Raw genomic sequence first — 17,001 nt, 5'->3', positions numbered from 1 at the left:
CATTCGTTTCATCCCTACATTACATTCATCCCTACATTCCTTTCATCCCTACATTCCTTTCAACCCTTTATTCTTTTCATCCCTACATTCTTTTCAATCCTACATTATTTTCATCCCTATATTATTTTCATCCATACATTATTTTCATCCCTTTATTCTTTTCATCCCTACATTCGTTTCATCCCTACATTCTTTTCATCCCTACATTCGTTTCATCCCTATATTCTTTTCATCCCTCCATTCGTTTCATCCCTACATTCGTTTCATCCCTACATTCGTTTCATCCCTACATTCCTTTCATCCCTACATTCCTTTCAACCCTTTATTCTTTTCATCCCTGCATTCGTTTCATCCCTACATTCTTTTCATCCCTACATTCCCTTCAACCCTTTATTCTTTTCATCCCTACATTCCTTTCAACCCTTTATTCTTTTCATCCCTGCATTCGTTTCATCCCTACATTCTTTTCATCCCTACATTCCCTTCAACCCTTTATTCTTTTCATCCCTACATTCCCTACATCTGTACATCCCTTATATTTCTGTATCCCTTACATCCCTACATTCTTGACACATTTGCATCATTTTTAGGCAAAATTGTGCAAAATTTAGTTCCCTTTTTCGCCACCAGAGGGCGCTGATTCGACTTCGAAATTTTAGTTCAAATTTTTGCCGCTAGAGGGCCAAAAATTGAGCATGATTTAGTTCCTTTTTCCAAAACCAGATGGCGCTGATTCGACTTCGAAATTTTAGTTCAAATTTTTGCCGCTAGAGGGCCAAAAATTGAGCATGATTTAGTTCCTTTTTCCAAAACCAGATGGCGCTGATTCGACTTCGAAATTTTAGTTCAAATTTTTGCCGCTAGAGGGCCAAAAATTGAGCATGATTTAGTTCCTTTTTCCAAAACCAGATGGCGCTGATTCGACATCGAAATTTTAGTTCGAATTTTTGCCACTAGGGGGCGCTTTTTTTCGAGGTTTTCGCGCAAATCTCGAAAAAAAGCGCCCCCTAGTGGCAAAAATTCGAACTAAAATTTCGATGTCGAATCAGCGCCATCTGGTGGCGAAAAGGGGAACTAAATTTTGCACAATTTTGCCTAAAAATGATGCAAATGTGTCAAGAATGTAAGGATGTAAGGGATACAGAAATATAAGGGATGTACAGATGTAGGGAATGTAGGGATGAAAAGAATGAAGGGATGAAAGGAATGTAGGGACGAGAAGAATGAAGGGATGAAAGGAATGTAGGGATGAGAAGAATGAAGGGATGAAAGGAATGTAGGGATGAAACGAATGTAGGGATGAAAAGAATGGAGGGATGAAAGTAATGTAGGGATGAAACGAATGAAGGGATGAAACGAATGTAGGGATGAAAAGAATGGAGGGATGAAAGTAATGTAGGGATGAAACGAATGAAGGGATGAAACGAATGTAGGGATGAAAAGAATGGAGGGATGAAAAGAATGGAGGGATGAAAAGAATGGAGGGATGAAAGTAATGTAGGGATGAAACGAATGAAGGGATGAAACGAATGTAGGGATGAAACGAATGTAGGGATGAAACGAATGTAGGGATGAAAAGAATGTAGGGATGAACACAATGTAGGGATGAAGAGAATGTAGGTATGAAAAGGATTACCTTACACGATTCAGATTTTTAATTAAATGATTTAATTAATTAGTTAATTAATTTCTGATGTATATATATGCGTAGCGATTAAAAAGAAAATATATATCATAAATGTGGTTATTGATCAAATTGCAGTCGAACAAGCTGGAAATAAATGTTTCTAATTTACTGCAATGAGAATAACTGACAAAACTTTTGTTTTGCAATGATAAAGTATTTTCTACATGCTATCGAACTCAGAATTACAAAAACGAAGGAAAACAAATAGAATTTCTCTAAAAGGATACTTAGTAAGAACCCAGAAAAGTTGGAAGAACTCGATGTTGTATAGACTTTCACGAGATCAACCTCAACTTTGCAAGTTTTTTGAAAATTTTAACAAGAGTCTATCTGTTCGAGATATCGATAAGAGTTCTTCTTACTTCTTAAAAGTTCGCTTTCTAAAAGTACACTTATCTGTGTTTAATTAACGTACACATCCTTGGGCTTCTGGATCTTTTTCTTAATTGGAAGTACATGTATCCTGTAACGTACAAAACCTATACCTCCGCATTGAGAGTCCATGGTGGAGTACTCGAGACACGGTTTACAATGAAACATACTCCCTTCATCGATGTCGGAAGTCCTCTGAAATGGTTAATTGAAGTCGTTGATGAGCAAGGCTTTGGCGAAGCAGAAGAGTTTCAACAAAGACAAAAGAGAATTGATCGATCAATTCTGAAGTAAATACACCCAAAGGTTGGTATTTTGAATGTACATAATTATATCTAAATATACCAACCTTAAAGTCCCTAAAATTTTTAATCATTAATTCACTAAATTATTTCATGTCAGCCAAAAACTTGTTGCATCCATTGTCGGAGACCGTGAAACCCAGACCTAGATCAACGAGATACGAAACAAAAGCGTACGACCTACCCATAGAATTCAATCTTTCAAGCCCGGTGTTGTCCCTCGGCGCTGAATAATTCAAAGCTCACGCGAAGAAAAAAGAAACCCTCCGATGCTCGGGGAGACGTTTCAACCGGCTGAAAGAGCCCCACGAGAAAGCAGCAAGGACAGAAGGCCTGCGATACACATGCACGGCTATTCAAGAAGCGGCGAAAGGTCAGCTGCAACGACACTTTGAAATAAAAAAGAAAAAACAGAGGATCGTCCACGATTCCTTGCCGAACGTATTCCCGATCGGTCTACATTCCTTGCTTTGCTGCTCTGGGTGCATTTAATGCCCTCAGTTTACGAGGTTGCGGCCGAACCGATGACACAGACGCTCAGGAATCCTGAGTCGGCGAGGGACGGCGACTGTGTACCACTGGCCGTGTCGGCCCACCTTTATAGACGCACCTTCAAGGCGCCTATTCAAAGGCACCATTCGAGATCCACATTGCGGGTGGGGATGCTGCGTGCCGGTCGCGAGGTAGTATTAAAAGGCCATTAAACGGCACGACATGACATATGGCTTTGTGCGTATAAGCGCGACCCTTGCCGATTCTACACGCCGGCGAACCAAGCTGACTCCTTGTTCGACGATAAAATCAAATGAAACCCGACTGTCAAAAGTAGCGACTCGTCTAACAATCGCTTTAAGATCTGTCTAAAAGCGAAGCCCGCGAAAGGTGTTCTAAGTTCCCAAAATTTCTCGCTGTTTCAAATACCATAAGTCTTTAAAATTTGCGAGAAACAATTTCGAATGACCATGATTACCCTAGGAATATTGGCATTAATTTCAAGCTGTTTATAACATCCGATGAGCGAGAAATTTTGAGAGTTCGCAATTATCTTGGCGCGCTAAACAGAGCGCAAAAGAAAAAACTGAACAGTTCAATGAGTCATCGAACGCTCGATCGGTCAGGTTAATGGCTTGAATACCTGGATCCTCCTCTCGGTGCACCGTTGAATCGATATCAGATAACTGGACCTGTGGTTCGTAGGCACCGGAGCCTGTTCACTTTTTTGTTGCTCTAATTAGCGGAAGCATTAATGTTCGCGCGATTGATCGAATTCTTTGCTGTTTTTTCCTTTTATTTTACGAAACAGATGTTTCAATGAATCGGGGTATTTCTTTGCCTCCTTCTAGGAACGCGTTTATCCAGGTTGAATGTCGAGAACGAACTGATCTCCACTCGTATAAACACTATATTATATGATAGCGAAAAAAGAATTGTATTTTCAACTATTACTGGATCTAAATAAAATTATTTTTAATTATATGTACTGTTTCTTTACTTAAAATATACCCAGTCCAATTTTCCATGAACCCATTACTCGCAAAATGATACATTTCGTCGCTTAATCGTTTAAACCCTCCTCTCGGCTCGGAAACGTTGACTGATTTTCAAGCGTACCGTTCGCGATTCATTCGTCATTGTTGTCGGGTAACCAGGCCACTGGAAGTGAAATTAGCGAAATAGTCGGCTCACCGGGGGTGAAAATTAAGAAAGATTTACGAGTTACTCTCAGCGGCGAGCTGGCAGCAATGTTCCAGCACGCAAAGCCGGAATGTCACAACTGAGATACAGATATCCGGCTCGGTCGCGTCTCCTTTTAGCAAGCGCGTATCTCGTTTGCATCGAGGACGCAACGGGTATATTCAGATTATCCGATTCTTTATTGTCCGCTTATTTTAGATCGTCGTCTCGTGTTCCAAGCGGAATGTTGCCCGTTCGAAACGAGCATCATCGTCTCTCGAAAACTCATCGCGTTAAGCGTCTGAATTTACTGGGTTATACTACTGAGTTTTGAGGAAACCGAACACGGTGGAAAGTTGGTCGATGGGCGGAAGAGGAACGAAAAGAATGGAGGAGAACGTAGTAAAAGGAGAATTAACGTGCTCGTAAAGCTACTCGTGCGGTAGAATTGAATATTAGAGCTTTATTAGCGTAATGGTGTAGACGACATCGCGAAACACGATCGCCTCCTCGAGTAAGGCTCGTCGCGTTTTACTGCCCTTGATATTTTTCTGACGAAGAACGTTGTTACCAGCGCCGACGATTGTGTCATAAAATCATAACACCGTCTATGACACTAGGGAATGTTAGCGAAGAACATACTGAGCTACCAGAGAAAACCTGATACGTCGCGAATGTTGAAAATTGTATATTCCTAAGGTGTACTTAGATTTTATTACTTACGACAATTTTACAGAGGGCTATGATTATGGCGAACCTTGCAATGCCATAAATGGAAAAATTAAATCGCCATTGCTTGTTACCGTGTTTTTATTGCTCCGTGGACCTCGAAACACTATAGTCACCTGTGTAGAGAAGGGTAAATTCGCAAGAGTTGTAAAATAATTTCAAAATTCCTTTAATTTATTAGTTAAACAATTTTTTAAAGTTAGAAAATATAAACACCTTCTACACGTTCCTCGTCTCAGAATTCCAGGACAGTGTTCCACTTGTCTCCATGTGCAAACCTGAAACAAAAATAAAAAATTGCTGTAATAAATGTTCTAATGATTATTAGAGATCCTCTGATTACAGATCTCAAATGCAACTGAATAAAAATAAAATAATGAATAATCACGAAAGAAGATGTAAATTTGAAACGTGAATAATTTAATGTCAAGCCTATTTACGACTAGAATGATAATTCCCGAGGTACAGAGAAATCTCATTGAAATTGTAATTCCTGTCAATTACAACGACCGCAAACATAAGGGGGAATAATCCAAGATTGAGATGAGCGCAATAACGAGCGACTGAAAAATCTGACTGTCCTGGACACCAGGATTCACAGGTGATTTATACTCGCACAAAGCATCCGTAATGAATTTAAATCTTATCTCTCGCAGCTCTCGTGACTTCAATTTATTCGCGCACGCAGAATCGCGCGAGCGGAACCAGTCTTTTTTTTGTCCCCGTTAAAGCACGATACAAAAATTAATACACATTATATTTCACCGAGTTAACAACGTTACATGCTCGCCCCGTAACCACCTTCTCGTCTCCTTTTTATTCTTACTTTTTCGAGGAAGCTTTAACAAGTTAACACGTTCGTCGCGGCACTTCTTCGGCTTTGATCTTATTAATGCTAATATTATTTTTACTTATTCCATCAACCCAGCAAGTGTCCACGACCCTCGATCCACTGATCCGAAGAAAACATCCTGAATAGTTTGCTTAATGAGGGACGTTTTGCATAAGAAGGCTCCGAGTTACTCGGATCCTCTGCTCTCCTGGCAGGTTCGTCCTAATAACTCCTCGCAAACAGGAGATTCAAGAAGGAAAAAAAAGGAGGAAAGACTCTGAAGATGCCAAGGCTACTCCGCAAAACAATTAAACACTGATTGCAATTTTATTTACAAATAGAAGATATTGAAAATCATTTATTTTATATGATCTACGAGATAAAGGAGCTACATTTTAGACCACGAAGACGTAACTGAAGACTTAATAAGAATAGCAACGACTTCCTGACAGGCACTGTCCATTTTCTAGTGGTTAAAGGAGTTAAACGTTATGACGAACAACAAATTGAAGCGAGCAAAGCGGAGACAGGGAAAGAGGGACGAGAAGCAAGAGAAATCTGGAAGGTTGAAAGAAGATTAAGTGGCGTGGAACGCGGACAATGCGATGTTCGTCGCATAGCCACGAGCGTATCCTGTCGCGTTGTCGCGAATGTCGCGTTACGCCGTTGAACTGTATAAATTGATCGCGTGAAAAATAAGTCCGACGAGATTTCCTCTTGCACCGTCACCCTACCGGAATTCATCTATAACTCGTGCGTGACAGTCCACGGTGTACACATTCCGAACATGATGCATCGATAGAATAGAAAAACGATTATTCATTTTCTCGTGCATTCATCTCCTGGAATCCACCAAACGAAACTGACAAACTTCTCTTTCAATTATTTCAATGAACCCATCGAAATTGCATATTTTCCGAATAAATTAATTTCAACAAGTTTTTGACAAGCACGTTTCAAACTTTACATTTCACGATCAGCCAGTTAACGGTACTCACCCACGCGCGATTTAAAGCGAGAACTCGCGGCGATGAGATGCATGGAACATTGGAGCATGACGGATCGCGTAAGTTGACTCGCAAACGTTCGCAAAGCGAGTGTATGTAAATCCTGCCCGTCGGGGATCGGGTCGATCGTGGCCGATCCAAACAAGTTGCGAAAACTAGCGTTACCGCGGGCACTGGCAAAGAGATAAATATATTGTAGTATTTCGCTCGATTCCCAACGGTTGTTGAGAGCGTTGAAAAAGTACGATCCCACGTGTGGATCTTCTGGGATTAGGTATACAACCACCCGGGGCAACGAGAAACCTGTAATGTACAGAAGAGGATGATTACGTGTCGACGAGTATTTCATGGTTTTTGCGAGCATAGCCGAAAGCGTTCCTCGAGATCATTCATTTCCAGATGAGAAAAATCATTTTTCCTTTCTTCGCGATTCTGCGAAAGAGATCTAATTTCGTGAGTGAAACAACGAAAGCTCCTCTATTCGAAAATCGATGCCACGTGTAATCCTCTTTCGACAAAGTTTCTCGCAACTCAGCAAGATCGAGGTAAGCCGAACGTTTTCGTTCGTCGGTCAGCTAGAATCTGCTTCGACGTTGGATCTGTCGGCCGGGCGCGTCATTTCCGTAATGTAATTCCCAATAAACAAAGTTTCTCGAGGGAAAACTTGGCCGTTCGTTACGTCGAAGCGACACGGACGCGCGGCTTCCAACGACTGGCAGACACGAAAGCGCGGGACGAGGCTCTCGATTGCTCGAATGCCTCGAACGAAATTGAAGCCATCGCGGATCGCGTTGCGATCTCGTTTAAATCATCCACGATGCCGGAAGCGCGATGAAATTATTATTCGACGATGAAAAATTATAAAAATGAATTTATGATCTGGAGCAATTAAATTTTGATACAAAAAATATTCTAAAATCTGTCTCCTGGGAATTTAAAATGAACTTCCGGTTACCATTATCGTGCAAAGGGTTAAGCCTGACTGTGCTAAAACGTTTTCATGCGAACCATAAAACCTAACCGGGAGAAAGTTCGACACGTGGGTTGGTGGAAAAGGGACCGCGGTCGAGTCGAATGTTTTCTCGGAAGGTACAAGCCAGTAGATTATCCCTGTCCGCGGCAGCCGAGGGACGGTAGTCATGGACCCAGACCGGCAAGATAAGGCACCCGTAATTGACCATAACTCAAGGAAATGAAGCGGCGAACGGTACCCAGCATCTATATTCCGTCGTAGCTCGAACGTTAAGCGAGTTAACCTTCGGCCTGGATGCACCGACCTCGATGCAGAATCCGTTCTGACTCGCGATATCTCCACGGTTGCTCGGACTTTTCAAGAACCGCGCATCGAGTACATGGACTATGATCACGATTCCCCCGTTCCGGGGAACGTTGGACCAGCGACCCCCGAGGTCGTAATTTAGATCCTGAAGAAGCGACAGTGGGTGATAATGCGTTTTGTTTTAACACCTTGAATTCCGTGCGGTATTTTTAATTAGGAAACTGACAGAATTTCTAATAATAGAGGTGATGGATTCCTGTAGAAATTCAAGGGTACCGAATTCATTTCTGAAGGATTCTAAGTGGCGACTATACCTTGAAATCCTGAGACAGAATTATGCCGTTCCTCTTTTTTATATTCGACAGATGGTTACTTATGGTGACAGCAGGATTGCTGGAGTAATAGTTCTTCCAGCAGGAAGAATGCTTGCGAGGTTAATTACGACAGGGTAATTGGGGGAAGAAGAGTTTATTGCGGCAGGTCCATGCGTTTTCTTAGTCGAAGGGTACAAGTGCAGTTCAAGATTATTGATCGAATAAAATTGAAGATGAAACTATTAATTTTTAAATTTCTGTAATGGATTATTATGTATTCCAAATTGAAATAAAATTTTTCTAAAACAGTTGGAATGGCTATATTTCTAATGGCATTCGCGTTTACCGAACTCCTGTAATATCTCGTCTGTGAGAGATAAAGTTGTTGACTGAGATTTGCGCGCGTTTTCTTCTAGCAGTTTGCCGACAAAAGACGCATAAATATGTTCCTATCGATGAATGCCTCGGCGAAAGTGTTCGAATAGAGATTGCGTGTAATCTATGGGGTAACGGGAGAGACGCAACCGCTATCGAAAACGTCTCTATTCAAGGATTTCCATTCGACAAACCCCGTGGAAGTATCATCTTCAAGAGATATGGCTGTCGAAAATAAATCTGGGCCATATTTTGAACGTGGTATCTAAAATATCAATCTCTTCTAGAAAGAAGATGTCAGAAAAAATGATATCCGACGATTAAAATTCCTGGACTATAATCTGTTCAATCATTTTTTTTTTATGTTCAAATTCAACGAAACGTTTGCAATAAAAAATTCTGGCTCAATTTTTATTCACATCAGCTGAAAATAACCTTGTACAGACTTTGGAACGTGAAGTGTTCACGATAAAAGGCGTCGAACAAGTTGGCCGCATAATGACCCAGTCCTGTAAGCAATAAAATCACACGGTCGACCGTGAAACTTGGCCAAATTAATACCGTGATAAATTACATGCTTCTTTAAGCTTCCATTCGAGCCACGGCATCTTTATTCGAGAATGTTTATTTTTGCAAGCGAAATTCTCGATTAACATGTTCGCCTCCACAGTAGAAATATCAACGTATAGCGCGACACAAGGAAAACATAAATTATTAATATAATCCAGAATTATATTTTCTCAATTACAACTGACTCTATTAATATTAAATTATTAATACTTCTGTACGAAATACTTTTGCACAAATTAATCACGTTACCGTTCGTCCTTCGTCGAAGTTACAGAACTGGTTCGACAGTAGTCGAGAATGAAATCAACGATGATTAATATCGGTCGTAGTCGTTAGCGGCTTGCACTGACCGGATGTAATGCATAACCTGAAATCGTATAATAAATGTAGATATTTCCGATTACAAATTGAAACATCCGGCGACAGGTATCGCGAAGTGGGTCCTGCCAAGCAGTGTTCTTGGCTGCGGAGAGATTGATTTATCGAATGCAGCAACCACCAAGGGACAAAGTAAACCGGTTTCGTGGACGAATCAGAAGCTAAAGTATTCCATATAAAAATTGCAATTCGTCCATTTTGGGATCAAAATCTATCATTTAGAATTTTTCAAATTTTCCTCAAAGACTTCTCTTCGATTTCTTTGATCTTTCATCTATTAATTATTAAAGGGTAAACTTTTGAACCTTCCTGTACCTTCAAGCAGCAATTAATTACCAGCAGGTGGAAACATATGCTAATGGGCGAGCCGATAGCGAACGCGATTAACGGACAAGTGGAGAATCCAAATTGGGAATCATCAACGCGTAGAAGATTCGAAGAAGTGTCTGTTCCTCAGCTGATTTTACGACGTCGATCGTTTCTAACCCCTCTTATTTTCCACCTTCTCCGCGCATTCCACGTTAATTGCAAAACGCGACTGCGTTTCCGATGTTGTAAAGCGAATTGGAGCCCGCTCGAACCGGCGTTGGTCAGCGAGCTTAGAAAACGACTAGATCTTAGGATTCGCAGGTCGTGGGAAACGTTCACCTCCGCTCGCGTACGATTCGCTCGGTTCGTAATCACCGCCAGTCCCATCTAGCCAGTCCCGTCGATCTTATCTCGCTTGGATTATCAAGTCGTCTGGCGCGGCTGTCGGCCAGATCGAACCATCTCCGTAAGTCACGGGGAAAAATGTTAAATTGATTCCTAGGACGGTGGCCTGCACGCTGATGCGGCTCTGATACCTTTCCCCGAACCGATCGCGCTTGTAATTACGCTTTTTATGACCGATCGGTGCCGGCTCGACGGAATAGGAGATACTAGAGACTGCCAGGAGGAGACGTGCTTATTTTATAATCAACCTGGCGTTCATTAGTTTCAAACAGAATGTAGTCAGATATTATTGAACGGATTGGAAAATTTTGTTGAGCAATAAAATAAAAATTTATTGTATTGTAACGTGTTTATGAATCACCCTATATGTGTACTAATGCACCAGAGGTAACATAATATATAGAACCCTAAGTGTTGGGATAATACACGGGAATCACTTAGAAACAATAAGAAATAAAAAGTTCGTAGCAACATGTTTCCAAGTTATAGCGAGTTTAGTGTTCCATTAATTCGCCATGAAATTGAAGAAGGCTTCCGATCCGCTAATCGGATTAACACCTGCGTGTATCGAAACGACAAGATCGGCGATAAGACGCTTACACCCTTGTATCGAGCTGGTCAATGTATAAGCACCTGTTATGAAAATAAATGATCACAAGCTTGCATGAAACAAAACCAGCTTATAATCCCCGAAACAAGTCCTAATGTTACATATATTCACACGAATTGCATTTTTATTATTTTTGATTATGGAATGCATTTCCTGAATCGAGGTTCATATTAAATTGCATAAATAGAGAATATGAATCCATGTCTCTTGACATATAAATAGGAAACGTGAAATATCTCGTCAAAGAGAACAGATAAAATAAATTCTTATTTACAAAAATCATACAGACTTGAGTATACTTTGAATTTCGTCTGAGATAATTTTTTGTAAAAATCACGGAGGGTCTAAAAATTAAATGACGACACTCGGTACACCGTGTATAAGGATCGTAGCAGAGGATTAATGAAAAACGATCACGAGGCGTAAGGTAACCGCTGGCTCGGCAGCGAGCGTTCCCAAGCCGCGGAACGAAAACAGGGGAAATATTATATTGTAACGGTCGATTTATTAGGTGGCTCTGATTTATGATAATTCTCTCGATAAATATCGTACCATTAATCGTGCCGATTTATTTTTCAATTATACTGACCGTTTGCTGGAAACTACGCGATCGCGAGGAACGCACGAGCTCGCCATTACGTACAGCTCTCGCCCTCGTGCAGGGCTGAACGCCCGTCCCGCTGCGCTCGCCGCAAATTTCCCTGGATACCAAGCCCCTCGTAATAATATACAATTAAACGAAATTAGGTACCGCGTTACAATAAGCTTGCCTTTTCATTTACGAGTGCCGCTACCGCGCCGCTAGAAAAGAATCAAACTGGCCAACCGCGTTTACAGCCGGTTTCGTTGAAACACGAATTCGCTCGTTGCGGTCAGAGATACTGTTTCCACCAGAAAGTGTCTTTCGCGGTTTTTCCTCTCGAAATTGACTTCCTGTTCCCGTGGAAGTTTCTAGAGATGCACTGAACGAAAAAAAAAATAAAATAAAATAAAAATATAGACGGAAGCAATATTAGTCATAAATATGCAAAATTAGAAAAGAGGGTTTTGTTAAATGGAATCGCTGACGCTCTATTTTACACGAAATTTCAGACGACGGAAATACAGGTGAATTTACGGTCCAAGTGTCAAGAGATAAATCATCGATGCAATGGAGGGAGCTCCACGTAATTGGTTTTACCTATTAACAATTGCATTCGAGTGTGATCAGATCGAAATGCACTTTTCGCAAGATTGAAAATATTTTTGGCTCGACTTTGAATTATTTGCAATTTTTCTATAATAAATAAAATTTCATGGTATTTACTATATCTGAACCGTAAAGTGAACCAAGAGTATCAAGTCTTCAATAATTACCTATTCGTTCTATCCTCCTCCACCCGTCTCGACGACAATTCCTCCCTGGACCCGCGAAGGTAACCCAGAAGATGGAAGGACTGAAGATGTCCTTGCCCCTCGGACCTCTCTTCGTCTTGGTGGAGATTCGAGAAAGAATCTTCTCGAGGACGACGATGGGAAGAAGAGCGGCAAGAAGGCCGTAGGAGCGTGTCGTCGAGCGATTCCACGCGATAACGTCGTTCCGGTTCTCGAAACCGGCGCGCCGGTTCGCGCGTGAAAGAACACGTTTGCGGGACGACAATAAAATATTAGGCTGTGAGGTCCGCTCGTATATACGGCGAGCGGCAATCTTTCCTAGAAAATTAAATGCGATGTTTTGCTCAATCGGACGTCCCGCAGAGTATTCTCACGGGTCTGGCACGAGCTTAGAATACATTGAGGGTTTGCAAGCCATTAAACAAGTGGCTCAAAATTTCCATAATTTCTGATTCATTTGGATAGGTGAAAATTGATTCTGAATGGATTTTAAAACATTCTCCATTGTCTTGATAAGGAGTGACTGAACATAGGGGATGATTAAAGGGTGACTGTGAATTATCTAACGGGTGATTTTTTACATTTCACAGTTGTAAATTAGACTTAAGAGATATAACACAAGGTGATAAAAGAATAATGAAAATACCTAGAGTTTCTATTAATTAAAAGCGCCTTAATTATAAAGTGGAAATTTCACTTCCTGAATCAGATAAATTTCACAAGGAAAATCTACAATTTTTATAACCCATCTTTAAAAATAAAATAAAGAAGGTTAAATTGTCTTGATTTAAAGATGTACTTTTACCGTGCTTTGTAATAGCTCATTCTATCCGGTTCGTCTGAAATGAGACCAGAGGCTTTGGCCGAAGGTGGAACATTTCCTGCCGCACCTTTTTCTTCGGTAAAGCCACACTCGTTGTTTAAAGAGAATAGTATTTGCTTTACGTAGCGCTCATTACCTGCGCTCGAGGCTGGCTAATGTAAATTAACGAAGAAGCTGAGGTTCTGAGCTCCATTTGAATCCGGAGAAAAGAAGTAACTTCTCGTTTCTTTTTACTTGGAAAGCATAAAATTTGAAATTTAAAATCTTTTCATGCTAACCTCGAGAAATTTCGCTCTACCTCGATGTTACACTTAACAAATATACCTCGATTATTTGAAGACCCTTGAAAAAATGATTTCCATGATCCTCGGCACAAAATAACTTCAAGGACTCACGACGATTACCGAGCCCCGTACCTCGGCCATATTGAACCGCACGTTTCTTCGCAATCAATAAACATCATCACCCATTAAATCCATTCATAAACTCATCAGACGATGATCCACGATGCAGTGGAAGAAGCTTCTTGGGACGTTCAAAGGTATCTTTATCAAGCAATTCCGAAAGGGGAAACCTTGGACGTGACGCAAATAAAAGTATCCCGACGATCTTGGTCGTTGGCGATTAACGTTACATCGAAGGTACAAGTAATAGATACTTGCAAGCATTCACGGCCATCATCGTCCACGCAATTCACTCATGATAATGGCCGTTTCCGATGCGCGCTATTCAGATCATTCGTAAGAGAAACTCCGTGCCTCGTTAAAGGGCGCGCGATGTAAATAAATCGGAATGCGAAGCGATCCATGACGAAGCAAAGGATTAATAACCAATTAGAACGTCAGTTGCGACTACCAGAGATTCTATTCGGTCGACATATTAAATTACGCTTTTTTTTTTATACTCACCCAGGCATCACCGCCGGCTACTAATTACACGACATCCATTCGATAGCTGTATCAATCGGTTCGCCTTGTTTCGAAATGGGAAAATCGTTTCGAGGAGGTACTACTGCTCGGCGATCTTGTGTTTAATTGGACAGTAAACGTGTTCGAAGCGTACGCGAACTGATTGTGTGTTAATTTCACCGTTTGTAGCCTGAACGTAAACGTTGTCAGCGAGACGGGACCTGTGGTTCGGCGAACGGTTTATCGCTTTCAATGGTCGGATCGAAAGGGGTAATCGTTCGATAGTTGATCACCGTTTGAATTTCTCTAATTACACCGGAATAGCTCTGGGGAACCTTTATTACCACGCTCTTTTATTATCCAATTAGTCTATTATTCGAGTGTTCTGTTGTCTTTTCTGCTTCGCTCTTATTTCCTTATGCTAATTGGCCGTCATTACCGCGATCATTAGCGGTTGGTCATTCACCTCAACCTCGCCTAATAACTATTTAATGCGAACATAGGTTGATTACAAAATCCTCTTATTTATAACTTTACCATGCGTGTATTCATTCTAATTTTCTTTTTTTTTTTCCTTCCTTCAATCAGCATGTTTTAAATAGTTGCCCTCGCATTATCATACTTCACCATTTATCCGCTTCTTTCGCCGGGGTACAAACGGAATTCTCGCGGAGATGCCTATCTCTGGTTCTCTGGTTTGAAGTGTGCGAGCAACACGGCTCGGTAAATCGCACGGCGCGACGTTTCGCGCCTTCGCGAACAGCAGGAACAGCCGTTTATGTGCCGTTAAACGTCACCTGGACGAGCAAAATCCTCGTCGACGATGGATACACGCGTACAACCACGGCGGAAGTGACCGGGCACCGTGACTTCTTATCCAGCATCTCGAACGATGCTAACTGTTCATTTGTCGACGCTCCGGCCACGTGATAAGGAACGCGGCAATCCATCGACCTACTCGCAAGAACGATAACTACCACTTCCGTCACTGCGAAACTAACTCCCGCGGCTGTCTTTGATATTTTTCGAGACTCGTTATCGTTGTTCTGTCACACGGTCTTGTAACGAGATCTCTCGGTAAATGGATGAACATCGGCGCTGATGTAGGTACAAGATGAGAGACTTGGATCCTTTTTTTTGAGGTGAAAAGGGTAATTGAGGAACTTGTTCCCTGGGTACACGGTTATCGTGAACGATGCTTAAACGAGGTTTATAATTGCGCGGAACATTATGGTTGAAACATTTTGGAAGATTGAAAAATTTAGAGGATTAAAATAATATTATAAAATTGGGGCCCTCTCCATGGTCCGCCATCCGAGTTACTAATACTATACGTCAGATTGCTTTAACTTTTCACTCTCGTGTAATCGAATTAATGTATCAGCAATTAGAATGAGAATTACCTGATTAATTGAATTCCAGCAAGGCGCAAAAGCCACGTCAGAAATAAAGAATGTAGCTATGTAAGTATTTTCGAACGATCAGTGGTAAGAACTTGTTTCGAAGAACCAGTATACTTTAAACTAGTACTCATTAGTAATACATCAAGAGAAGAAACACATGCAAAACGTGTAGCGAGTAAACTGTACAAGATCGTAAATTTACTACCGTTCTTATCAGTTACCGGATCCAGCTAACTTTCTTCAACAACAGACTGCGTTTTCGTCTAACGGCCTGAGAGGAAGATCAATTAAACACAATGAAGCAGCAGAAAATGTTAGATAAGTGATAAGCGTTAGTCTCTCGTTGATCAGTTCAACCCGTTAAGTTTGCATCAGGAAGACTGATCGCTCTCAGGCCATCTCATAACGATTTAACGACGGTGAACGTGACGTGGAAGAAGGAAGTCGCCTCTCTGAAGCGTTCCCTCGCTCTGAGTGATACTGTTAAGTTTGAAAATCAACAGGGAGAAATAGTCTAATCGTCTAACGGTGACACGTAACGGTGGACATAAATTTCCGACATCCTACGCTCCATCTCGTCTGACCATTTGACCGTTACGCTTAAGTGTTGTGCTGCTAACTTTTACGATTCACGTCTCCTACGCGCAAAACGAGAGATCTAAATTTTCAAGAAGAAAATAGAAGAAAATAAATTTTTTAAATCAAAGACAAATTTTACAAATTATTATTAATCTTCTATTCGTGCTTTCTGCGGATGAAAAAGGAAAAAAAATGTCAAGTTGAACACGGTATACTTTCCCATCGTACAGGGTTGAAAAACAACCCCCGAGCAACGAAGCCATGCATCAAACATGGCATGTACGTATGTGGTAGTCAACGAGCCGCAACGAAGATTACCAAAAGCGATATACCAACGACAATGCTCGCTATCTTTTCGTCATCGATCCCGTGGAAGACACGAGACAACCGTAGGCGTTGATTGAGTGCACGCGAGTGCACGGCTGCTCGGAAGTCTCGTTTTTCCGTCCACAACTCCGAATGCCAGAAGCGGACGCCACGCGGACAAGAAATGCTTCGGTAGCAGTGTTCCTCTACTTGACACGGTGTATTCCACGGGTGGTTCCATGCTGTTCGCCTACTAACGATACAATCAACCTATCCTCGAACCCGAGGAGTTATTATCATAATAAACGGTCGCTTCGGTTAATTGACTTCTACCCGACGATTAACGACTTTCATGAATTTTATTACCCAATAATAACTCGACGACCAACATTGACCGTTCAAGATTTACCGCTATATCTAATCGATGTCCTCTCGATGGAATTCGCGAACCGATCTTGCACACTGTGTATATAAACACACACGATGCTAATAGGCTTCCCCTCATTATAAATTACGGAAAAGGTTAAATTTACCTAGAGTGTAATTGAGTAGTAAAAACTGATGCTGGTAGTTAATTGCAAGCATCTCCGAGGGAACAGTGGTTTTAAAAATATAAATTACGACGAGCATTCGACCTGTACGCGGTGTCGAATAAATTATCAATCAGGCAACCGGTGCTTTTCTCGTAACGGTTCTACCTGGTTTTTTATTCGTCTAGGATATTCGCTGCTGGTCTTACGACGCTAGATTGATTACAGTTTCTGA

At 41.3% G+C, this 17,001-nt stretch overlaps 1 long non-coding RNA gene across 2 annotated transcripts in view; it reads right to left on the bottom strand.

The window, feature by feature from the left end:
* Positions 1–1,479: 1,479 nt before the first annotated feature.
* The window catches only part of LOC117600965 (uncharacterized), a 138,015-nt gene continuing 122,493 nt past the window's right edge, over positions 1,480–17,001 (bottom strand). For both annotated transcript variants that reach the window (XR_013063593.1, XR_013063594.1), the window contains 3 exons: positions 12,200–12,535; positions 4,981–5,042; positions 1,480–4,880 (listed from right to left, as the gene is read on the bottom strand). This is a non-coding gene — a long non-coding RNA (uncharacterized LOC117600965). The remainder of the gene's footprint in view (positions 4,881–4,980; positions 5,043–12,199; positions 12,536–17,001) is intronic.

Source organism: Osmia lignaria, chromosome 16, assembly GCF_051020975.1.
Source record: "Osmia lignaria lignaria isolate PbOS001 chromosome 16, iyOsmLign1, whole genome shotgun sequence".
NCBI lineage: Eukaryota > Metazoa > Arthropoda > Insecta > Hymenoptera > Megachilidae > Osmia > Osmia lignaria.
Note: the sequence above shows the minus strand (reverse complement) of the source record. Positions and strands in the feature narration are given on the sequence as shown.